This window comes from Gambusia affinis, linkage group LG12 (assembly GCF_019740435.1).
Source record: "Gambusia affinis linkage group LG12, SWU_Gaff_1.0, whole genome shotgun sequence".
NCBI classification, from domain to species: Eukaryota; Metazoa; Chordata; class Actinopteri; order Cyprinodontiformes; family Poeciliidae; genus Gambusia; species Gambusia affinis.
The window spans coordinates 20915003-20941774 of record NC_057879.1 but is presented as its reverse complement, the minus strand read 5'-3'; the positions used below and the strand labels follow the sequence as shown (position 1 = coordinate 20941774).

The 26772-nt window shown below is 36.8% G+C and overlaps 1 long non-coding RNA gene across 1 annotated transcript in view; it reads right to left on the bottom strand.

Moving 5' to 3' along the window:
- The window catches only part of LOC122840851, a 37905-nt gene extending 15126 nt beyond the window's left edge, over positions 1 to 22779 (bottom strand). Inside the window, exon 1 of the long non-coding RNA XR_006372298.1 lies at positions 22735 to 22779. This is a non-coding gene — a long non-coding RNA (uncharacterized LOC122840851). The remainder of the gene's footprint in view (positions 1 to 22734) is intronic.
- Positions 22780 to 26772: the final 3993 nt, after the last annotated feature.

Sequence of the window (26772 nt, the reverse complement as noted above, 5' to 3'; positions counted from 1 at the left end):
GTCACTTTATAAAGCCAACTGCCACTTTGCTCATAATTCAGAAATTGTCAATTTCTGTGAATATGAAGAAGCAAACTATTTAAATTCTGCTCTTAGGGAAGTAGCATGACCTTTTGCTACTTTGCACTTGTCATGCAGATGTCTTTTGAATATTGTTTAGGACAGATGGTTGAAAGAAATCACATCAACCCACCCACATTATTACCTCAGTCTGCTTTGAAAACCCGTGTCTCATTGTGTGGCAATATAAATGATTTTTGGCCTTGAGATGTTCTCAAAATGCACATTGATTCACGAGGTAACATTTTGATTATAACCCTGTTACTTGTTTCTACATTTGTCAGTTGATCTTTCTTTTCTTTTTTGTTTCAAATTACAATTTTGCTCGATGTAGAGGAAAATCTGAAATGAACCATATAAATAATAAATTTTTGACACCACTAAGCTCTAAGTTAAAAGAAAAAACAAAGCACGGACAAATACAAGCACTGTGGATGCTCAAAACTCTCAAGCATGGGGTATTTGGAAATACGTTGCCAGGATTGGTATTTTTAATAGTATCTTAACAGCCATATAGTTGTAAAAAGAACTTCTTCAGTGTTGAGTTAGGTTGCGCAAGTTCATTTTTCAGAGTTTGAAATGTACATTCCCCTTTGAAATGGAAAGACAGTCTTATTTTGTCAACTTCTGTCAGAAAGGACATTATGTGGCAAATCTTCCCTCTGAGATCGCTCCAGGCGGCCAAAATCTCAACACTACCAGGATCGTTCATTTTTATAATCCTGCCTTATTCAAATGCTGACTGCCTGTCGAATGTTTCTGTGTTTTATTAAAATCCTTCAGACTCAGGATCCCATTGGCATGCTTCAGTGCCTGGGTGAGACCAGATCACACACATGATCCATTTTTTAAAAACATTTCTAAAGATTATGTCATTGAACGTATTGAGCTCAGGAATAAATTTCAAACAAAAAAAAGCCATTAATTAATCTGAAAAGGAAATATCAAAGCTAGTAACAATTATAGAGTTAGAGGCAGAAACTTCGCTACGCTTACGATTATTTCATAAAATATTCAAACTAAATTAACTTGAATTTATTGTTCTATTTAATCAGTAAAAGAGCAATGTAAAATTTTGGGAATTTTTTAGTCATCTCTTCTTTATTCAAAATAGTAAGAAACCAGTGTAATAGAAATTTTTGGTTATGCATTTGCTCAATCTTATACACTTTCACTGCTTCGTCATATCTTGTCATCCTCCACTCAATAAAAATAAATAAATAAATAAATAAATAAATAAATAAATAAAAGGCCAGGAAAAGTTCCCAAGAGGATTACAAGCAGACAATGTAAAACAACCCAGGACACGGAAATCACTTGCACTAATCCTGCTTTCTGATATCCGCCCCACAAAATGGGCCTTTCATCAGCAATAATTGAACACTGAAAGATTGCCATTGTGCTGGAACCATTTCTTAATGTCTTTATACTTCTGACTTTCAAAGTATCTCCTCTCTATGTCCTAAGAAATGTTCCATCACCTCTCTGATCATGCGTTACAGTGTTCGTTTCTTGGCATAGCCAACACATTACTCAGTATTTCAACACATTTGAATGATCCTTTTAGATTCAGCAGAGAACAACTGGAGGTTAATATTTGGCCAAAGGAGAGGCATGACTGATTCTATAAAACTGTTACATTTTTTTAAATTTCTGACGATAAATGAAGAATCTACTGCAAACCTGTGATCAGACACAGATTTTGAGTTTCTAATTACCAAAGTAAGTTGGTTCTTAAAATAAATTTTTATTGTCTCCTGCAGAATTAGTTTTCCCCTTCTGTCATTTTCTAAGCACTTAAGACCTGATCTTCTCTTGTTTCTTGAAGAATTTTTGTCTCAGACAAATGTGTATTCAAACTTTCGGGCCAGAACGTCCATCTATGCATCTACAGGTAGTACATTTATTCCATTTTGGTACACCAAAGTTTGCTAAGTTTTTGATTAAGCTGCCACAACTAAAAGGGCAATCTTTCAGCCCAGTGACTTCAAATTGGCTTACTGTGTGTCATTCTTGTGCGCCATGGTTTTAGACAAAGGTCGTAGCACTATTTGAATGTTTTATTCATAGTAAACACTAAATTGCACTACTGTTTATGTTTTGTGCTTTATGTATACAAAGTGGTTTAATTAGTAGCTTATACAGAGAAATTAAACAGAAAAAAAGGAAATATCATAAAGACCCAAGAACATTTTTTAGTAAATGTCTTTATTATAATGATGTCATATATATATATATAGTCTTTCATATATAGTTATGAGTCACAATGAGTCTCATCCCTCAGACAAACTGGAATCTAAATATGTTATTCTTTCAGGCAATAATGATAGTTATTTAAGAATATACAGACAGTAAACCTATAAATAAAGTAACTTACTTTATTAAGTAAGTTTATTAGTAAGTTACTTATTAGTAAGTTACTTTATTTGCATTGATAAACATCAATGCAAGTCTCATTTAAAAAGGCACAATGACAACATTAATTCCATTAGAGGCAAATGACTTTCACTCTGTTCTTATGAACAAAATACATTTTAACAATAAGCTTTATGTTATTTTATCTTGTCCAACAAAATACTTTGATGTTTTAATCACTGATGTAGCTGTAGCTGCGATTGGATATAAATCAAACTAAAGATATAATTTTTTTTTAACCAGAACTACCATAATGTGTGATGAATTTCCACACCCTTTTAATCTAAGCAAACTATTAGTCTGGGGTAGTGCTTCACAAAAGGACACATGGACTGAGGACACCAGCACTTTTTCCAGTTAGAAGTTAATTTTCTTTCACTGACCTGGAGAAACTTCCATGAAATATTCTAAAATTTCATGCAAGATTCTTATAAGTTCTGTAATTATCTCATTAATCTTAATTTTAAGAATAATTTCTATAATATACCACACAGGCAACCTACAGAGGGGCATATTATTCATCTTAAAACCATATTATGTGCTGTTGGTTTCATTATTAAGCTACATGGAGGTTTGTACACACGTACCTCATTGGTACATAGTTGTAATTTATTTAGTAATAGAACTAGTTACATAAGTTTATCAAGCATCTTTTGCTTATTTCAGTGAGCACATCTACAGTAGTCTTACAAGTACAGTCCACTGTAAAGACTTTATGGCTCTTTTTCAGGGTATAATTTATTTAAGATGCAGTTCATCAGTTACTCAGGTTTAGAACAAATACTCACTTAGTATGACCTAAAGTTTCCATGGAAAAATCATTTTCAAAGCTGAAGATTATCAAAAACAAACAAAGATGCTGTAGAGAAAACCATTCAGATCTAGTAAAGTGTCGTAACCCAAATCTTCAAATACATGGCACCAGTGAGGATGCTCCTTTAAAGCAGAAGAAAGAGAAAGACAAAGCTCACTCAGGTCTTTGAGGAAAAGTCAAGTCTCCAGCCTTTCAACCAGTTTATTTTTTCAAGTTTGTTCATGTATAAATCTGTTGAAATGGTTCTTGATTTTATAGATACTAATGCTGCATCGACACTTTATTCTGTTTGTGCCAATTTGATTGTTAGAGCAGCAAACCAGTAGAGTGTTGAACATCACTGAACATCTGCAGAATGTAAAACAGGAGGATGGGAATACAAGGGCAAATGAAACTCAGGTTGTACATAAACTGAGGGAGGATGATTGCTGCTACAAGGAACAGCCAAAACTGTTACGTCGAGGTAATTATGTTGTGTTGTGTAGGCTGAGAAAGAACCCAAATGTAATAAAAGCTGGAAGTAAAACTAAAACTGATGTCATGTAATCTGGTCATAAGCATTTAACAATGCAGTTTCTTCATGATTATTATATGTTTTGACATACAATATAAAGATAGATATTTAAATGTAGCATACAATAAAAAAGTGTATTTTAACACTACAGTTTAAAATATATTTTACATAGTTGTTAAACTTTTCGGCAAGCATGGCCTCATCCTGTCAGTGCAGGAATTGACAGACAGGCTTTTGCTGTGTGTGTCGAAGGAAGTGGTCTGGTACAGACTAGAGGGACTCTCAAACTGAACACTGAACAGGGGAAGAAAGGGAGAGGGCAAAGTAAGAGCAACTGACAGACAGAAAAAGAAGAAACCGTGAGAAAGAGAAAGAGGGTGTAGTTGTGTGTGCATGTTTGTATGTGTGTGTGTCATGTGGAGGGGTTTGAAAAAGCCCCAGGCGAAACCACGTGTGAGATGGCAGAGCCTTAGAACTCCCTGCTGCTGGGGAAACAAGACAACAAACCAAATGTATAAACTTTTAACATCCTGTCCTTCCCTGTAAATGCATGAGCAATACCTAAAGGCCACTATGACATTTCACTAACTCAGCTTTAGATTCTTTTCAATCTGAAATTGTGTCTCATATGTTGGATTGTGCTCCAGGGTAAAATTTGAAATCAATCTGCTAAATTATTCTCAAATCGTAGCAAAAACTTTAATTGCTAGTGACAACACTTAAGTTTATTTAGAAGCTGAACATTTCAGGTTGTCCCATATTTTGATTCATATAAGAGGTGAGTCACATGGGAGCATCTTTCAACATAGCATATTTAGATATTTCTTTCTTTACTAATTGTTTAGTTACAGCTCTGATCAGAGGTTAACATGCACTCATCATGGGAGTAACTTACTTTATTTTTGGCAATTGCTCATTCATTTATAACACTTAGGTGCAATCACTTTAAGAAATTTTAAATAGCATTTGAGTGCACAAGTCAGAACTGGATATTTTTTTCCACCCTACACCAATTCAAAATTATGAACGCAAATTGGAAAGAACTCAGAACCACCACGGATTACACTTCTAATGAACTGGAAACTTTAACAAAATTTGATTTATAGTTCAAACTATAAGCAGCTTTACCTCATCATTGATTGAGACAGTGACGACCAAGAAAAATCTGCTTAGTCCAAAATTAACACTTGTTAGCACAACTTAAATTTGTAGCTGTCAACAAGGCAAAGCCAACTACAATCCAGGAAAAAAATTTGTATGGTCAGACAAGACTAAGACTGAAGTGTTGCTGAAATGGAACCAGCAGTCAAGCATTGTGGTGGCAGCAACATGATGAAGGTACACTTTTATTGCCAGTGGAACTGCTGAATTGCACAGAGCAGATGGAATGATGAAACATGATGACTGCCAACAAAATGTTTTAATTTGCCTTAAATTTTCAGTGGAAAAAACATAAAAATAAAAGAAAACATGTTTCAGCAAACCTTTAGACTACGGGTTTTCACATGTATGCAAAGACCTTTTTACTGCATAAGCTGACAGACAATAAGGTTAAAAGACTGAGAAGTAGACCTAGAGTAAAGGATTTTCTGAAGAGCTTAGCATTAAACATTCAGAATGTATGACTGAAACGCAAGATGTACAAATGTGAGTGTATTACATATTTCATGTAAAGTGAAACAAATCTTTTACATGTAGGACGTGTATCAAAGTGCATCTGAGACTCAAAAATCACTTTTTAAGCAAAAGACATCTCATAACTCAGGTTGTCTTATTTTTGGACCAATATGAAAATTATTTATTGAGAAGTAAGTGGATCAAAGCATTGAGTCAGTCAGCTATGGGTGGGAATATTTAAAGAGGAATTAGCATATTTTTTTCTTAAAACGGCAGGCGCTTCTTATGCAGATGCCGACTATTTGAGGGCCATTGAAGAAATAAGTGTGAAGGTGGTTGCAACTGCAACTTCCGAATGAAGTAACCAAGGAAAAATATAGGCAGAGCTAAATAAATTGTCCACCTGACTTTGCTTTTCTCATCAAGGACATCTGCTCCATCCTTACGTTTCGTCTTTGTGGACTTGGCTGGTGCGGTAAAACAAAAATGTTGACACCTTGTTTCAGCAAATGAGAAATGACAAATGCATAAATCATTCAGGCTCTGCAGCACGGAGATTTCGGTTTGACATAGTCCCAGGCTGTTTGATGCTCCACTGATGAAAACTTTCAGGGAACCTGACAGAACCACGTCACAGCTGATGTGCTAAAATGGTCAGTCTGGTTTTACTCCATCTTCCAATCAGCACTTTTATAAAACCTATGAAGGATGCCTGATGTGTTTTATACTAAGCTGCTAGGGTTGTTTAGTCATTTTAGTCAGCCTTAGTGGAGAAGTCACTAAAATAGTCAATACAATTAAAAAGATTTGAGAAATAAATGTGCCTTAGTACAAATGAAGTATTAAATCAATTTGAGTACTTTAAATCCTCTTTGAGACTTTTGCTGCAAATATTGTGCTTGACCTCAGCAGCAATGTGATGGCTTCTTTGTCTAAGGTTAGTATTCCTCTGTGAACTGAAACAATACTGGAACAATATGTGAGATTTCCAGGGAGAGTTTGTCTTATTGAATGAAGATATACAATGGCTCTACAACATCGACCAAAGCTGGCCTAATATTTGCTCTTTGCTGAGGACCAACAGTTTTTCTTCTATCTGAAAAACACTGGGCTAAATGTGAATTATATTTCCTGTTGTTTGCTTGCAAAGCTGATCTATTTTCTGGGCATTCCTGGATTTGGATTCTTTCAGATGTCTGTGTTTCTGAGCATTATTCCGACATGAATCCATCTTCAAGCTCATTCAATTATCTGTTTAACCAAACACGTAATTACTTCTCTTTGTGCCAGGAGTGTTTATTAGGATTCCTTACACACAAATTAAATTGCCCCATAAACAATTTAGGAGCCATTAGAGCATCTCTCAAAATGACTCCCTTAATGAGGGGGCGGGAAGGGAGTGTGGAGACGCAGTAAACAGGGGGGTTGTAGCAAACAAGCAGCATTCACTGACTCTGCAAAGGCAGTCAATTATATCTTTGTAAACTAAGTTGTTATACAATAATATAATTATTTTCTTGATAATACCAAAAAAATCTCAGACTAAAGGGTTTATATGTACCTTGACTTCTACTTGTGCATAATGTTTAAATTTTTTAATATGTTCTGTTTGCAAAATGAACAGCATCTTTCCATCAATGACTTGATTAAGGATATTTTTGCAATAGGCAAATATGTCTTATACTGTTACCACCAAGTACCACAGTACAACACAAGTAACCTGGCTTCATTTATGACCAGTTATTTGCATATAAAAAGCATTTGCAATCCAAATATAGGTTGCACATGATGGATACATTAAAAACCTGCTGCTGTTGTACCAACCTTCCAGACCTCTCAGGTCTTCCGGTTCTGGTCTGCTCTGCATCTCCAGAACCAGAACCAAATAAGGAGAAGCAGCATTCAGCTTCTATGCACCACAAATTTGGAACCAACATCCAGAAAACTGTAAAACAGCTGAAACACTGACTTCCTTTAAATCTCGACTAAAAACCCACCTGTTTAGGATTGCGTTTGAAACGTAATCAGTTACAAATTTTTTGATGGAACTTGACTTAATGTCGTGTTTTGATTGTTGATTCTATGTTGCATTGTGTTTCTGTTTGATATAAAGTAAAGCACTTTGAAATGCCTTGCTGCTGAAATGTGCTATACAAATAAAATTTGAGTGATTGATATTGCACATATTGGTATTTAATTACAAATATGTAATGTATCTCTTTTAGGTAATAGATTCAGAACCTGATGGAGCCGTCTCTTGGGTTTTTCCGTACCATCTTGGCTCAGTGCTTTTGGGTTTATCTGTTTCTTAACTAGACAAAGCTATTAATAGCTGCTGTCACTAACTTTACCTACTCTGTTTTTAGTCTTTGAACCTACTCCTTTCATCTACATTATGTTGTGTTCCTTTCCTTAGTGGCGTTATCTTTGCCATTTGTTTAGTCTTTGTTTCCTTTATTTCTTTTTGGCTATGTCATGTTCCTTGGTGGAGCTTTTTTGATGCGACTTGATCCCATAAAAATGAACTCTATTGAAATGTAAAATGTGCCATTTTAATTGCAATTAATGATCGTTACATGATGTTTCCTGTATGTTGACATATGTGCTTTTAAACTCTTCACCAATAAGTAAACCTTGAAGAGTGAAACTTTGACCAAGAGAAGTTCTGTCATATTCCCTATCAAGTGAGGACTTGTGTTTTGACACCTAACTTCAAAGAATCTTGATTCTATTTCATGTTGGCATTGAAGGAAAGTCAAAAGAATGCCAGATGCAAAATCCATCATCGAGGTCAGAGTTACTTCCCAAGATGATGGAGGGGTCGGCAGATTCGGCCTCTTCACTAAGTTACAAGGCCACCTGTCCTTGAAATCCTGTTCGGAGCTTTAGCTTTGTCTTTTGTAGCCAGCGTGACGAGGCCTTTTTTCTCTTTAGCAGCGCTTTCATCCGTTATTTAATACAGAGCTTTCTAACATGAAAGGCATGACCACTTTGTCTTTCATCCCAGTGACATCATCCCGCTGGCTACACTTGGGAACTAGTCTAGGTAAGGTGGACTCCGACAGATTTAGTAAAAGTCTATTTTAAATGTTGTGCTGTAAGCAGGGGCTTCATTAAAAGACTGCATAATTAGGATTGTTTGTATTTGCATAAGTTCTGAAGCCGCTTTGTGAAAGCTTCTTTCATGGCAAATTAATTTTAAGGGATATTTGGGAGTAACTGGACAACATCGACGGCAAATCACCACAATACCTTTCCAAGAATAAAGAGGCAGGGGTCATCCTACGTACTAAAGCTTGGCATGTCAATTACTGGCATTATAGTCTACCAATAATGACTTATTGTTTTTTTTGTTTGTTTGTTTGTTTTTTTTTAAATCAAATAGTAATTGCCTATTATTGTTGCAGTCCAATTTCAAGGTGTCAAGTTAGAAAGTAAATTTTCTTTTAAGTCATGTTTGATATATACGTCACTTTTATAACAACTGAAAATAACAGTTACTTTACTGCTATGAAACTGTACTATATGTCTAGAAAACACGTAATATTGCCCCTTTAAACTTCTTTAGTTGTGCAAAAGGAGACTACAATTTCCTTGAAAACAGACTGTTCATCTTTCAAATTGGAAAAATTTTACCTAAGTGGCTCAGATGTGCACCAAATTAAACCAAATATTTGGAACAGAACTTCTTGTACCTCTGTGTTGGTTCTAATAGAAACTCACTTTTATATCAAAGCAGGAATGTTTTACTATGCTGCGTTCCCTGGAGACTGTTGAGACATCTTCAAAAGAACACCTGCCCATATCAGTGTACTTGACCTATTTCCCCAGCTTCTTTGCTGTATCCCTCCCTCTGTTCAGCTCAGGCTACAGAGGACAGGTAATCCCATTGACATTGGCAGAGACTGATGTAGTGCACCTGTGATCTGGTTATCTTGCCCTATCTCGATTGTGGATTAAACTTGTGGCAAACCAATAACATTTTTAAGAGTTGTAGAATTGTCATACGCAATTAAGAGTTCAAGTAAGAAAGTATTAAGCAAGGTAATACAAAAAAATTGTGTTTAGGGAGATTTTGCTCCTTCTTTTAGTAGGTAGGGATTTTCACAAGGTTGAAAAAAGTGCTAACTGTTTATAAGGAGGGAGAATGGGAAAAAAAATTATTTCAGAGCAACTGAAAGTAGAACATAACATACGTACATGTATTAGATATTTTTCTATATGCATTTTGAGTATAAGAGTGAAAACAAAAATATTAGGCATGATCAGAGCAAACAGTCAGAAGGTTAAACACTAAAGAACTGATTAAGGAAGAAATTAGATCAGTGGTTTGATCTAGTTGAGATTTGGATGTCTGCATTGCCAATAAGCCATTATGGAGCAGCCGAAAAATAAAAGTATCCCCATAGCTTGATACACATGGTATGTAGCATCAATTTTCTGCCAGAAATTTGGTTTAATCTGAACACAAGACTTCTTTTCACACATTTGTTGTGTCTTCTATTGCTTGGGGGGACATTTTAAATTCTATTTTCTGAACAATGAAACAATGGTTCCTTTGTTATCATGGCTATTGTTTTAGTTCTTCCTCCCATTCTCCCATAATGGCCAATATTGTAAAGAACGCCAGTCATAGTTTTCCTGTCTGTGTATGGTACCTGATTTGTGAAGCTTTGCAGCTCCTCCAGAGTCACCACAAGCCTCTTGGTTGCTTTTGTAATTAACGTAAACTTTGCAAATACCAGAACCTCTGGAATAATGATTCTAAAATTTTATAAAATTTTACAGAGAATGTCTTGCATAAACCAAATCCAACATTCTAAGAGAAGAATCTCTAACTCCGAACGTTAGAGCAGGAAGTGTCATGATTTGGAGAAGCATCAGAACCCATTCTATGTGCATCAAAGAGTACTTGAGAAAAATGTGGGACCGTCTGTAAAATAAAAAAAAAACCCTCATCGTTCAAACAGAATTAGATCCTCTAACATTACAATGACCAAAAATACACAAGTGAGTCCACCAAGGACTGGTTGAGAATGAATGGAAAGTCCTGGGCTGAGTTAAACTAACAATCTTGTTCTGATGAAGTTGCCGTAGGGTTACTTGAAAGGGACTGCACACACCTCACAGCTGAAAGGGAGAAGTGGGACAATGTTTTCTGTGGTTGTTGTCATAGCAGATGTGAAGCATTTCACCTCAGTTACTATAAATATTGAATTGGTAACCTATGTTTTTTACATGACTGTAATTTTTCTTCCTTTTCACAATTTTATGATGATATATTCTACTATTCTTCTGAATTAAAGAGATAAAGGAGAATCCCAAAACATATGCTCACATTATTTTGTCATCTATTTATGTTTCTGTTGTTACCTATTTACAATATAAAATCATATTTAAAATGTATTCGCAATTCTTTAATTCACTTACTTCAGAGAAGGCTCTCTGAATTACAGCCAAGAAAACAGTCTTTGGGTGCAAAAAATATAGGGATACTGTTTTCAATCTTTAAAAGGGATTTGAAAAAAACGACTGTGCGGTTGGAATCACTCACAGTGTTCAGCTACCATCTGAAAATCATTTCCAGACAAAGCAGCACAAAGTCTGGTGGCTTAGAGCTGTTGCATTAAAGAAAAACAAAGATGAGTAAAGAAAATCTAAAAGCACATGGAGCATGGCCAAGACAGCTAAACATAAACAACCTTAAATATTGATGTGGAATGGAACTTCCTTGAGAAATAAATCAAAGGCCTTTCCTGGTGCAGCAGTACCAGTTTTAGCTGCAGCAAAGAGCAGCAAGACTTTGTAGTTTTATTGTTCTGCAGCCAGAGGCCCAGCAGCAAAAGCGGGAATCCACTTGCCATCACTGCTGGATGCTGGATCACTGACTGCTTAACTCATATTTTTTAGCTCAATTTATAACATAATGCGCTCTTTGTTTTATCACAGCAGTGAAACTCAAATCTTGCTTGAGTTGTTCGCTCATTTAAGGAATTGATTTTGCTGTCATCAGCCTCTCTTTCTGTATGCTCTTTCTATCCTGTGCAGTCTTTCAACCTCTATGACCTCTCTGTGGGGCTCTTGATGGCAAATGAATGGTAATTTTGAGGCCCAGCAGGTTTTAGGCTTTCAGCAGCTCAGTATATTGTGCATCTAGTACATGGAGCTAAAAATTCAGCTACTCAGGCCTCCCTACTTCATTTAGCAAAGCCTGAGGAGATTGTTAGCTCTATCTGAAAAATCCATCAGCTGGCGGAGAGATCTGGGAGTAGATCAATCAAACTGAAGAAGAGATTATTATGTTATTGCTGCTTCTTAAAAGGAAATAATGCATACATTTCAAAGTCCAAAGAAGGAATAACACCAATGTTTCATAATGTCAAAGCAATCAAATGCATTCTGCTCACTTTTTAATGTTATTGGTGAATATCACTAGTGGTCTCCATTGTTTTCTTCTTGCTAGACTCAAGCAACTTGCCTCTTTCTTTTGGGTTTGTAGAGAACATACTCATCTCTCTTCCTCAGGAAACCAGGGCAACCACCTTCTGACAACTCCCTTGACTCCACTGGCTTATGGATTCAGACAGGAAACACATGTGTACAGACAGTGGCTCACACCAACACATGGCGAAAGACAACCAAGAAGAGGAGCAACACATTCACACACATCACATCAGGTAAGACACACAAACATGAGCAGACACTGGCACCGCCATGAAGATGACGTCACTGACAAATGAACCGCAAATGCAATTCTAGGTTAGAAGTCTGGTATTAATCATACAGTCCATTTAGCATAAAAAATAAGTCTATGTTGGCCTGATGAAAGACATTTTGTTGCAATGCCTGCCTTTGCTAGACGTAAGTTTTCACCTGCAATAACAGTGATTCCTATAGGTTTTCTACAAGTTCGTCAAATCTTAGTGAAACAACTGTTCATTCCAGTCAGGTGGCTTGGGCTTAGAAATATGAGAAAGATATGACCAACATGGGTGCTTTGTTTAAAATGTTTTGTGTCAATGTCAAACATCCAATGTTTAATCATATTTGATATTGAGATGTACTTAATTAGGATGACTCCAACAATTTTTCCACTTCATCAATGTGTTTCCTTTGACTGTCAGAAACATTAACCTTTTGGAGTGGCCCAGCAGGAGTTCCAACTAGACGCTGATAGAGAATCTCTGAAAGTGCTCAAAGATTAGGGTATTTGTATGGAGGCATTCCGAGCTTAAACATCTTGTTAAAATATCCATGAAAACTTAAAAGCCTAGAGTATAAAAAGCCAAAAGACTATAAATTTAAGACATAGCTCTCACTGTACTGTATAAAACCTTCATCAAGAAGGTTTAAGCCAACTAGTGCAGAGAGGATTGATCAACCTCTAGACATGCAACTGTAACAAATCTTTCCAGTGTACGCTATGTTAGGCTAGTCTAATTTTGTATAAAGATCCAACAAGACTTGGAATCTTATAAAATGTAAAACCTGGAAAACTGTGAGCTTTAAGAAAGCATGATAGCAGTATGGGACCACGTGAGGTTTTGTACATTTTTTGTTCTTGGCTATTCATGATTCTTTTCTTTGCACTCCTACAGAAACCCAACTGTTTCTATCAGAATGTATAAGCTAAAACCAAGCCCAATCTGTGAGTTTTCTCTTTATGTGGGTGAGAAAACTGAATCATAACATGACAAAGGCAGAAATCCCTGTATTCTACTTTTTGTGATAAGGATCACTCTACAGAAAGGCAAATAATGGCCCCTTCTTCTTGATTTCTCATACAATATACTGCTTGATTGATTAATTGATTTTGGTAGAATTTGGTCATTAGTAGAATATTGCTGCTCAATATTGCTACATAGTTTGTCACTCAAAACATGTGCAGACGTTCAAAGTTCTACAAAGCATAACTTATACCCTACTTGGTGACATATAACTCCTAACTTTTACTTTCCTGGGCATTATTAAAAATTAATTAAAGCTTGTCTGCTCAGATGTATTGGTACCGCCTAAAAGGAAACTGTCATTGGAAACTTTCTTATGCATTCACATTCTCACACCATAAAGTCTTTGTGGAGACAGAGGTAGCGGGGCCTCTCCCTGATGGATGCGCTGTGGCACGGGTTGTCTTCAGCTGAGATGAAGACTGCAAAGGGTTTTGACAGTGTTCACTCCAAATATCCTGCTTCGCATGGAGCTAATAAGAATAGACGCCTCTCCCGGCACAGCTAGGCGAGCTCCACATCAGAGTGTGTCACCACTGTCAAAAAGTGGGGACTGCAGTTAGATGCTCACTTTGCAACATGGCAATGGCCTGTAACATCTTGTTAAACTCCTGAGTTTGTCAGTTTCTCTCTTCTCACTGGGCCAACATTAAAGTGCATGCTAAGTCATGATGAGACAAAATTTATGTTATATGATTTCATCGGTTGAAAAACCTGAAATGCAGCCACAAATAACACAAACGTTTGAACTGAAATGGCTGAACCCATTGTATTGCGCCAAACTGTATTGCGCCAGTGCATTGCGCAAAAGCGATATGATTGACAGCAGACTGCATTCCTTGATTGGTGCATGTTTTATGTCACTTCAAACAACATCTCAACCACCACAGTGGACCAGTGCACATGTTATATGCAATCAAAGAGCTGTGCAGTATGGAAAAGAGTCCATATCGGTTAAATCTTGAGCAACTACAGGAAAGTTGTCAAATTTTGAAGCAGAATGACTGTGATTTCATAGCCCTCAAGCAGCACATCTTTCGGAAGACCAGGCACGCAATGAAAAAGTGAGAAACTGTGCAGCTAAATGGAAAGAAATTGTTACCAAAACTTGGTGGGTTTTTTTGTTTGTTTTTGTTTGTTGTTTTTTGGTCAACATTTTGTTGGATTTACAGTTTTAGTTTGGCGAGATGTGGATTTTATTCTGTTTGGAATTTTCTTTTCTTTCTTTTTATCTTCAGACTGTACTATCTAATCCAAATGGTTGCACGATTAAAGAAATACAATTCACATCTCCCATTTAGGGCTGAAACGATTCCTCGAAAGATTCAAGGACCTTGATTGTTAAAATTCCCCAAGGAAAATGTACCTGCCTCAAAGCTTCGTTAATTTATGCTTTATTATTTAGCACACCGTGTTCTGGCTGGAACATTATTTCCATTACGCGTAGCTCTGACCTCTGCCTGTGAGTTTTTGACAAATGCAAATGTTAGCTGCATACCGTCCAATTTTCCAGTTCAGCTTGTGGGGATTTTATTGACTGATGATAATGCCTAGGTTTTCATCATTTTTGGGGCATCCTTAAAATGACTGGTGCAATGCCTGAAGTATGGCAGCCTTTCTCCTCTGGGAGCTGCTGGTTCAAAGCGAACGGCGGGAAGAATGTTGCAGGAGTATTTATACAGGTAAGCGGATAGACTGAACATGGCGGGCGGCTGAGTAGTTGATGGTTACAGTGTAAGTGTAGCTCTACGGACGAACCGCACAATAAATTTCACATCATCCAAGTCTGAACAAATGGGTGGCGGAACGCTTTGTGGCAGTACATAGCTTGTAGATGAGTTTCTTAGTATGACAAACGAAGGTGCCGTAAATATCTCGTATTCCGACCCCGTTCTTACTTTGGTCTACCGATCCCCGGACTTGCATTCGTCTGTCCCTTTGTCTATTTCCTCCCCTTCACCCCCATCTTACGTGCGTTCGCTCACCTGCCCCCATGCCCCACTACCTCAAGCCCCCCACTTCAGGCAACATTTCCCATATTCTCAAACCCAAAGCTCAACGGGTATGGGGCAAGGTGCGAGTTCATCTACTAAACTGACTTAAGATTAATACATAATTTGAAAGCTGGACCGTAGACATTTTTTATAAGCGTATTTGTGAGCCTGCCTTTATTATTAAATTGAATAGAATTTCAGATTTTTGTATAACTGTCCCTCAGTAACTTAGAAAGTGAGCTATTATTGTTACTAAACTACCAAAACCTAACTGTTAAGGATGCTCAAAAATGAAAAACTGGACTGATATTGATATCCAATAGCAACACCGGTGTTATGTGAAATTTATCATTTTATTTATTTATTTATTATTTTTTTTATCTGATTACTCGATTAATCGTAAGAATAATCGATGGATTAATGGGTTGCTAAAATATTTGTTTACAACAGCCCTACTCCCAATATAAATACATTTGTATAAATAGCAAAATGATAAGCTAACCATTATGTTTGGGTCAGCAATGAATGTTTATAAAACAAAATGAAATATCTGGATTCGTTTGAGTCCGTCAAAAACACAATTTAGAGGTTCTCCGTTGTCGAGTGTCAATGCAAACAACATTCTCAGAGCAACAACAACACCATTGCATGCTTGCTTTTGCTTGTTTTTTTGTTTTTATTTCTGTATATATCGCCCTCAAAAAGAGTTCCCTAAAAGTTCCCAGCTACAAAGAGAAGGACAGACAAAAAAGTTTTTGGAATACAAAGAGTACAAACAATATCTCATATTGATTTTAATTTTGTATGAATTTTAGCGGACTAATTATTACTTATAAACTCAAGCTATGAAGCACGCTGCCTATGATCATGGCAGGTCTTTTCTTTGTTCCCATTTATATTTGAACTTGACCCTAAACAAAATTCACATTTAGCCATAACAACCTTTTTTCTTGCAATTCTGGTCTCTCCTCTTTAAACACCAAGAGAAAGTAACTTACAAAGTACAACTGCTCTCCTGCTGAGCCCTCTGGTGTTAATAAGCTCCAAACTTTCACTTACCAGCAATAAATGGTGTAAATTAAATGTTAAAGAGAGACAGAGAAAGTCATTTTGGTAATAAGACCTTGTAATAATCTCATTAAAAAGGAAGAGATGGGCTCAGGGACAAGACAATTATCCCCTTGTCTTCCCCACATTAAAGGTATTTATTACTTGAGCTTTGCGGGACTCAACTCATCAGCATCTTGATTCATGTTGTGACCTGATGTTGGGCTGCCATCCAGGGTGGCCAAGGAGTGCTCCTATCAACACGCAGGTAAAGTGAAAACTTGAACTGACTGAGCTTTCCCCCGGTGACTCAGCAACATGGCTAATGGCCTCGGCACAAGACCTTCTCCTCCGCAACCTGTCGATACAATTCTCTTCCGCTTTTTCCACTTGCCACTTTCCATCTGGAGCCAATTCATGAACTGCAATGGTGTGTAGCTTTCCCATGAGGTCTCCTCCTGTCTTTGTATAACGCCTAAACTTAGTCCTCCAACCAAGACACCCTGAGTTTCACTCCCCACTCGCTCTGCTGAACATTAAGTCATTCTATTGTATAGTGTGTACGGTACAGTCCCCTCTTACTGTAAGAGTTTCAAACTGGAACAAATTTGTCACATTATGGCATTCAGCTTCTAATGATGAAAGATAATTTAAAATTACTAGATGAACTACTAGATGATTCTTACGAGCATGATAACTCACATCATGTCAAATAAATAAAAGTACTTTTAATCATGCTATGTTATGAAACCTGTCTCAATATTGGGTTAAGGAAGCTACCATCATGTTCTGACAAAGTTGCATCTAATATATGTATGGCTTTGTTTCTAAAGATAAATCTTAGTTACAGCAACAGGTGTCCCTTACTTGCTGATGATATTTTTCTATGCAAAGCAGTGCTGTCCTAAACTTTGTAGCAATCTTTCACATGCTATCAAGGTCCCTAACTGTAAAATAATTAGTGTTAAAATTTAATTTGTGTTTTCTTATTTTTGTAGCAAGTGCAATCGTCCAGTCCACCGAGTAACTCAAAGCAAGAGTGACAGAATATTGTAAGGGATTTTGGCAATTTTCTGTACATACTACCCACACGGATTTCTCTGTCTGTTGATGATTACATGTTGTAACTCATACAAGTTGTACATAAAATTAATAATAAGGAAGCCCCATAATATAAAATCTCACTGGTATTAAGAAAAAGGAGAACTGATTGACAGGAATAAAATCTGTAAATATTTTGAAGGAGTTTAGTTTTATGCTTATTCTCCAACTGTCAACGCATGCATTTAACAGCTGCATCTAAATCACTAAATCCTCTCTGTTCTGTGATCTAAATTCTTCTCTGAAATACTCTTCAGGTGATGTTCTGAGCATGGCTAACTACGGCTGAGCCCTAGTATGTTTACTAACTGTAGTTATGTTTTTATAGCAATTTGAAATGTAGATTCAGTTTTTCTTCAGAGTTTAAGTCAAACAGCACATTTTACCCAATAATCCAATGGGTAAAATTAGTAATACAACAACAGAAGTTTGTTTCCTATCTTGATTGAGGTATAGTTATCCAAGTTATTAACAGTATATTTAGTAATAGATAAGTTAGTTAAACAATGTTTCACAGCTAAAAAAATTCAGAACAGATCACAAAATTTCCATCAAGGTTAGAAATGAAAGTTGTTGTATAAACATAAATCAACCTTTTTTCTTCATTGATTAAACTATTTTCTGCTTTAAATCAGTCAAAATTACTGGAATTATTACTATTTGCTCCATCAATTACAAAAAATTTTTAACTGTAAACTGAGAGCAATCTTAATGCATCTTTAAATGTAACTTAACCAATTTTGGAAAGCTCGGGCAGTGATGTAAAAGCTTGGTAAGATTCTTAAAGCAAGGTATTTAAGTTAAATAAGGGCTCACCTATAAATGGATTTTTATTGATTCACTCCAACCACAGTGTTTTGTTGTGTCATGTTGGGGGGGAAAAAAAATAAAAAAATAGGCAAGATATAAATTAGGATCTCTTACACATCAACATAGAACCCTAAGAATGAACACCCAAAATATTTGACTCGTCTTATTATTTGGGCATTTAATTGAAATTGATCATTTTTGTGACGTTAACTAAATGAAGAAAAGTTTAGTCTGACTTAAAGTTGAAGAATGAAAAAAAGCAGTTTTTTATAAAGTTTATGCAAATACATATATTTAACTGTTTTCATAATGTGACAAATTTGTTCCTGTAACGCGCGATGTATGCGCGAATAGTTTTCTTTCCTCTCCACTTCCCATAGATGGGATTTAGTTTGTTCAATATTGTACCTGTCTGTTCAAAAGGAATTTTAAAAATAGCAAAAAACACTTTTCTAGTCAGTGTTTGCATCGTTTCCTCCTTATTCTGAGACAGCTTGAACTTATGACTTCACCGTATTTTCCCTCAACAACTCTAGTTCAACAAGATTTCAGAATGAGATGTCACAAAGAATTCTCTCTATGTTGTTGTAAGGGATAGGTAAAGAAAACATGAGCTTTCCAGTGCAAAACATTTTTTTGATGTGTGTATGTAGTATTTGGACACAACATGAAAAGAGAAAGCCTGGACATCGTTTCTGTGCTTACTCCAAATTATAAACCCGAAAATGAAGCTGGCTTTTCAACTACTAATAGAGTTTCGCTCATCTTATTTAAGAGTAGCCAAGTTGTGATTCACCAGAAAAGAAGAAAAAAAAAACTTTGTAAGCTGCCAGAAGTCAAGTGCTGAACAGCAGGAGGCTGTCAGACTGCTGGGCTGAGGGGGTTATGGTTTCCACACTCTCAGTCAAAGTGCATATTCATTCACGCTGTTCTGCTCTGCTTCAGCACTGAACTGTTCAACTGTGTCTCAGGGGTGAGCGTCAGACAGGCATAATTTCAGGGCCACGCACTGTTACCCCCATTGCTATTTGGAGGCATATTTACCTGTTTAGTTAAAGGAAGAAAGCAGATCTTAAGTGTTGGATCAATGTACCAATGAGGAGTTTATATTTTGTAGTAAAAAATTGCTGTGGTTTACTAGCGGAACTTTTTGCCACAAAATTAATAATAAAGAGAAACATGTTTGTGGATCAACTATGTAATTTTTTTAGGGTTCTCATGACAAACTATTACTATTGAATGATATATTGAGGCAGAGGATCAGTTCTTCATGGGTTAATTTAAACCATTTCGTCATTGAGTCAAGCTTTTTGTGTCCTGGTAATTGTTTTTTTTATGAGAATCACTCATTAAGAAAGTTCTTAAAGTCCAGTGCAGATGGAGTTGGACAATAGTTACTGGACACTAGGGTAGGTTGGTAAACCACACACTTATAACAACAGAGATCTAAGAGGTTCATAGCAACATACCATTGTGAGAACAATATCTAGGGTTTAAACAAAATTTCTTTTACATGTTCATGAATTATATTTACTCTGAAAAATCATAAAGCAGTCCCCATATAAGTATCTGAACACATAAGGTGAGTAAGTAAGTGTAAGTGAGGCTTAGTGAGTAAAATGCATTTACTTAGTTTATCTTATTTTCTATCAAGTTGTAGTCTTTTATCTTGTACAGAAACCTACATCCTTTTTGTCAGTGGATGTCCCCATACTGACCAACAAGTAGATCTAGTCTTCCTCACATTTTTTTACTTAGGGAATGTGGCAGAAGCCTTCAGAGGATTACACAAGGTTTGACTCAGAGCACTGCACAAGAGGCCTTGGTGTCTACTTCTCACATCTGCAGGTCTCCTGTTAGCCCACAGGTCTTCATATCACCTGCTCTGAAGCAGCAAATTCCACCCACCAGTTATCCTAGTTGCCAAATAGTAGGTGGTGGAAAGCAAAACCGGCACATGAAGTGAAACAACAGCTCAAACCCAGAGCAGTCTCACAGAGACAACAGGAGCATTAAAGTTTATGGATAAAGACAACTACAGTGTGGTTTGCAGTGATTTGTAAAATTACATTCAGAACAGTCAGGGATATTAATTTAACATGTATGCCTATAACATTTTGTTTAAATTTTCCAAAACACAGAAATGTGGCTTGGAAATTCTAAAACTTAATAGACTGTGATGTACACTTACTGGCTCCCTCTTTTGCTTAAGGGCATAAATTCAACATGATTTTAGAAACATTTCTCTGAGCTCATGCTCTGATATGTTGTTGATGTACGTAATTTATTTGGATTATGCTGCAGTAAGTAGTCATCAGAGAACAGGTACATTGTGGTCATAAATTAACAAATACTGTCAGTAAGTACTGCTTTTGGTGGGAAGAGTATCAAAATTTACATCTCCTCTTCATTACAGCAGCAGCTGTAATGAACCTTATCAATTGAGGAAAGATGGGATGGGTATAAGTTTTTATGATGTTTACAGCAAATGTGACCCTGATCTGAGAATTGTTAATAAAATGGAGACAGGTTGGTGTAGGGAGCATTTTTCTAATCTTTTATTGTCCAGTTTTGATGAGCTTGTGTGGATTGTAGTGAGTTTCCACAGAAATGGCACTTAGTATCCATTCTACGGTAGAGACACGGAGTTATTTGATTAATGTTGCCTTTCTGTTGTTTCAAACAATCTGCCTTTTCTCCCATGACTTGAGGAACAAAACTATTCTATTTTCCTCATTCTGATGAACTTCAGCAATTCAACACGTGTGAGACGGGCCAAAATAAAATGAGTTATTTGTTCGTGTTAGCAATCATTTGAACTGGTTAACTTAATGAAGTGAATGGTGAGTGCAGTCAGTTTGCCCCCTCATTTGAATACATTCAGTAATTTAGTCTCTGATAAAAAAAAAGTAATTAATTTATAAGACTCTGAACAAAGCTTTTTAATACAAAGAAAGGGGTAACTGAATTACTAATCAAAAGAAAAAAAATTACAAAACCATAACCATAAGAAATTTACATTTGAGTTTCTCAACAGTTTCAAAGACATTCTTGTGAAACTATTACATTTTGCTCTTGAACACATCATATGGGACCAGGTTGCAGGGAAGACTTGCAGCCAAAGGGCCTGTTGTGAATTAAGAGAAAGATGAAAAACACCACATATGAAAGAAAAACTCCTCAAACACAAGGAGGGAATGGCTTATTAATATAACCCACTGGCAAGTCACTTGTCAGAGCTGGGTTCCCTTCTTTCAGTGCAACAACTCCATTTTGTGATGCTGTATCCAATTACAAAAGGCAGAGAGCCTTGTTGGGGGGCAATGAGTTCCAGTCACCCCTGACCCTGCAGTCAATTTGTCCGAGGCTACATCTTAATTTGCAGCATCTTGCAGCACGTGTTGGGACCAGTGGGTTTCCAAATTTGTATCCAACAAGTTTGTTAAGTTGTGCCTTATCATTTTGTCACATTACAACAACACATATCGAAGTATTTTATTGTGATTTTTCAGTAACGCAATTTTCCATCCAGGAGGAAAATTATAAACACTTCTCTATTGTTTTATGAATAAAAATCTCACAAGATTATTTTGGATTTGTAATCAGTCAAACTTACTGTTGTCTCTTAATAAAATCTAGTGCAATAAGCTGCATAAGCGTCTGTCTTTGTGTAATTGAATCTCATTGTAACTAAAAGGAAAGATGATAGAGTAGATGGATAGCGCTAAATACAGGGCAAGATTTCAAGGGGTATGAATACTTTTGTAGGGTAGGACAGGGCTTTTAGTGTGAAATAACAGAGGACATTCCTAATATTCTTCTAAAACTGGCAGCGGTTCAACACAGTACCTTCCAGCCTCTTTGAGGTCGGTGGAATATTACAAGGCTCTTTTTTTAATGTTCTCTCTAAATCCTGTGGGGAAATTACCCAAGCCCAGTCACCAGCATTTTGAGAGATGGAAAGCCTTTCCAAAGGGATTATGATGCCCTAGACTTGCTCTTGCTCTCATTTCTTTTAAAGCCCAGGTATCAGTTATCCGTCAGACGAGCTCAGGTCTGTCTTGACAGGGGTGCACATGTCTCAGCTCACCCCTCGTCAGAGAGCGGATGAAATTCTCTGTTATGACCCTTCTGACTCTGCTATCCACAGCTGTGAGGCAAAAGGATGACATAAGGGTGGCATTTGAAATGCACCTTTACAGTGCCGCGTTGGACCTTGTTACTACTACAAACCGACCTGAGAGAAGGCTTTATGGCCTATCACTATTGTGTCACACTTACAATTGGTCCTCAAAATGGGATTAACTTTCAAGCACACATCTGATGTAGACCTATTTGGGGGGTAAATTCTTTGGACTCTCTAGCTAAAGGAGATATTGTTGACTTTTCTTTCATAAAGATACAACACACCTTAGGAAACATCCTGTTTGAGTCCCCATGGGTGAGAATTCAAACCGCCGTCAATAATGCTTGTTCCTCTTCTGTGCAAGTGTATTTTTGGGTTATCACACCTCTCAGTCACACAAACTTACATACTTTTTTTGCTTTACATGTTTGCTTAAAAAAGGGGTATTCAAAATCAACATTTTTTTTTAATTAGTATTTTTGTAACAATAGTTTTCAACAAAAACATACCTTGATGCTTTCATCCATGATTGAGAAATCCTTGAATCTCCGGTGAAATGCAAGTAACTGAATGGGAAGATTGAGTTGTAGGTCATCTGGACAACAGCTATATAAGGTTGAACTCAAATTAGTTTCATCATTTGAAAAACTAAAAAAGAAAATTCACCAAGAGAAAATATGAAACACAAAATTGTTGCAAAATAATATAAACATGTTGATAGGTATTATTTATACTGAACCTTTATTCTTCACATAATAAAATGCTGAAACAGGAAACATTTGAAAGAAAACCATCAAAAACTCTTATCTTGTAAAAAGGAATACCAGTAGCTGGACAATATTAAAAGTAAAAAACACAATTTAATCAGCAACAAAAGAACAACTCTTACACAATTCACTTAAAACAGATTTTGTTTGTTTCAAAATGGAGTTCAGCAACATGCTGTATATCAGCTGTTTCTGGGGGTCTTTGATTTAGCAGAACATTTCTATGTCAAAAATCTTCCTATTGGACTGATACACAAGAAATATACTTAAAAATAACATTTTAACAATATTCTTATATACTGAGGAACACCTGATGAATTTATATCTAAAATTATCAAAGATTATTATGGCTTATATATTTTTTAAAATCTATATTGTATGTTCTCTGACACTCAAATGGGAAAGTCGTTTTGTTGTAGTTTCTGCCATTTAACATAGAATATTTAGAATTATGCTGCGATTCTTCCAAATAACTCCAAATTATGTCTTTTGACTTAGAAATTGGGGGGCGTGAGATAGCAGCGGGGGAGGGTAATCTTTGGAGAGAGGGTTGTAATTTTGTAAAGCGAGTCATCAAAGATAGTCATTTAATCCCAGATCTGTCCCAGACAGGAACAGAGAACTCTTTTGATCAGGAAATGAGGCCAACAGTGGGCCTCCAGAAAAACACCAAATCCATTTTGGGGATTGGAGTCAATTCACAGAATGAAAAACAAAAAAAAATCAACAAAGTATCTGCCAAATGAAAAGTCTCCTTTTTCTAATTAAATGAAATGTCTAGATATTAGGTGATTGCTGTCACAGACACTGCCTTACAAAAGTATTCATGTCCTTTGAACATTTTCACATTTTGTCACAATGTAACCACTAATATTAATGGACTTTATTAAGATTTTATGTGATAGAGAAACACAACCCATGCATTATTTGGTAGGCCATAATGTTCAAAGAAAATGAAACAAGGTTTTCTTTTTTATACTTATAAAAATCTGAATGTGCTTTGTTATTCAGTATATCTAAATCAGTACTTTATGAAAACACCACTTCCTGTGGACCCAGCTGCAAGCTGTTTTGTGTTCTGTCTCTTTTCATATTAGAGGAAAGAGGCTATAAAACAATAATAAAAAACTAGAATAAATTAGTTTTTTGCAGTTCGAGTTTAGTCAGATACTGTAAATTAAAATTAATTAGTTAATTAGATTAGTTATGGATTAGTTAATTAGATTAAATCTTGACACAATTTTGACTGGATTATTCTGACACAAACTGCTTTGATCTAAACTACTGGACTGTTACTTTGGATTCTTCAACTACTTAGTAGTTGTATGTTGTGTTGTTTTTTTCAGAAAATCACTGCAAAATAGATTGACATTGTGGTTCTAATGTGACAAGATATAATAGTCCTGATTATTATCGCACTGGACAGAATTTGAAGGATATTTTTATCTCTAGTTTTCAAAGTTAACTTTGTATTTGTCCTCTGACTTACAGCCCTTGTAACTATACACACAATTGATATTTATGTTGCGACAGACTGGCGACCTGTCCAGGGTGTACCCCGCCTCTCGCCCAGAACGTAGCCGGAGATTGGCACCAGCAACCCTCCCGACCCCATTACGGACAAGGGTGAACAGAAAATGGATGGATGGATGATATTTATGTTCCGATGTTGTAATATCAATTATTTTTATGTGGTTGTCTATGTTTTACACATAGAAATATGCCATCCAATGGCTGCTGTCTATTATTAAATAGAATGAGACAGAGAGAGAAAAAGAGAGAAAACTGCAGGTGGTTGGCGTTTAATATTTAAGGAGTTGGTGGATTTCAGAACCTGCCTGGCATACTGAAGACAAACTCAGTTTTCCTCTGCAGACCTGGCCTGTGGACCCTGTGGCCTCTGCAGCACCCTCCATCCCACACCACCCTTGATGCAGGCTCCCATCCACCCACTGCAAAGCCTAGTCTGCACCCAAACACTTCAGCTTCATGCCTTATTCATCTTCCATAACATGAACATCATAAGTAAGACGCTCTACTTTGCTGCCACTCCTTGGATTCTGAGATTAACGTAAATCCGGACAAACAAAGACGATTCAGCGGTGGGTGATAATGGACAGGTACTATTTGCATTGTAATAGAAATTTATTAGATCTGTCTGTATGCAGGAGCAGCCTCGCTGCTTCAGCGGTGATGGGATGTTTTGTCTCTTTGGAAAATGATGCTTCCTCCAAGATGAGGGGTGGAGATAGATGTGTCTTTCTTCATCAAGGGAAATGTTTTGTCATGAGCCCCGCTCACTTCTTCCCTTTTTCTGACAAATCAGCTGCGGCGCTTTTAAAACCAACATTCGGAGGGGGAAGATATACCGCCAAGCTCCCTTAGGACTCCAAATTCTTAAGCCTCTTATTTTTGCCCTCTCCGAGGCTCTCAGCAGGGATGGATGCAATGTTTTATGTTCAAAATGAAAAGAGCTGTCGTGAAGAATCCCTAATAGCGCTGGGACTGTGTTTGATTGCTTCGCTCTGATACGAGGGGCTGTTCTTGTATCTTTTTGGTGCCTATCACTTGCATCATAAATAATGCAGTCTCCACCCTGCCCACCCAAGAAACACCTAAACGAAGGGAGCCTGTACTGCAGATTTTCAGAATATGAAAGGTGTCCTTCAAGGACTGGAATTGGGTAAAAGAAAGACAGAAGCCTCTGTCTAATGGAGGTGTTAACAAATATGTGTCTAGTTGCTGGTATGGTGTGTGTAAGTGTGTTGGTCTCACGCTGCTTGGCTGCTTGTCTGCATATGCCAGAGTTCAGGTGGGTGGAATAAATATAGGTGCAATGAATATAAGGGGTAGTATAGATGGAAAACACCAAACCATATAGGTAGATACACAAGCTTGTAAAATACAGTAGCTCCCATCTCCAAAAATATCATGTCTTTGGGTGGGGAAAAGAGGAGACTGGCAGAAAAAGAAATGTGCAATGACATCTATCTCACACATAAAAGTGCTCTCACGCTGTGCTCCAAAAAACCTGTGGCTGAGACATTCCATCAATCGAAAATCTACCTACCCTCAACTTTTAATCACCCACTTTCTGATGAAATACTTTCACTGGAGCCAAGTTGCAGCTGTTAATATTGGAAGAAAAGACAAACCAACTTCTCTCCAGACTGCTACTATGCCACCTGCTATATGGACAATAATATATGTGTAGAAAGAAGCAATTTTAGTAGGAAAATCAACTATAGTTCATTTATAACATAAATAAAAGATATAATAAGCCCCTTCTTCAATTAGACTGACGCCCACAAGAAGAGGATGCAAACTGAGGCAAACCTTCACTTTCAATGAGTGCTGTACTCTCAAGGTTATTTGACACCTTTATGGCAGCCTTTTTTATACTTTAGCCTTGTGCACTGTTTAGCTGGTATTGCCTGCTGCTAATGGGATCCGTAGCCAGACTCCAGCTTCTGGTAGTTTTCCTGAGAAATGTTAGGAAATGTCCAAAAACCTTTGTTTCATTAATAGTCTCAAATCTGCATGCTGCAGCTGACGGTTTCAAATCCCACAGTGGATTTTCAGTTGGGTGCTAGACACACAAATATGAGGCCACTGTTGTATCTTCCATGACTTTTTTGTAAACCCAGCATTGGTGGAATTCGATTAATGCTTATTGTCCAGTAGCTCCCAAGTCACAGACAGCAGGACACTTTGTGCCAGGAATTCTTGATACTTGATTGAATTCAACTTTTCCAACACGTGCTGCTGTTTTCCATCGCC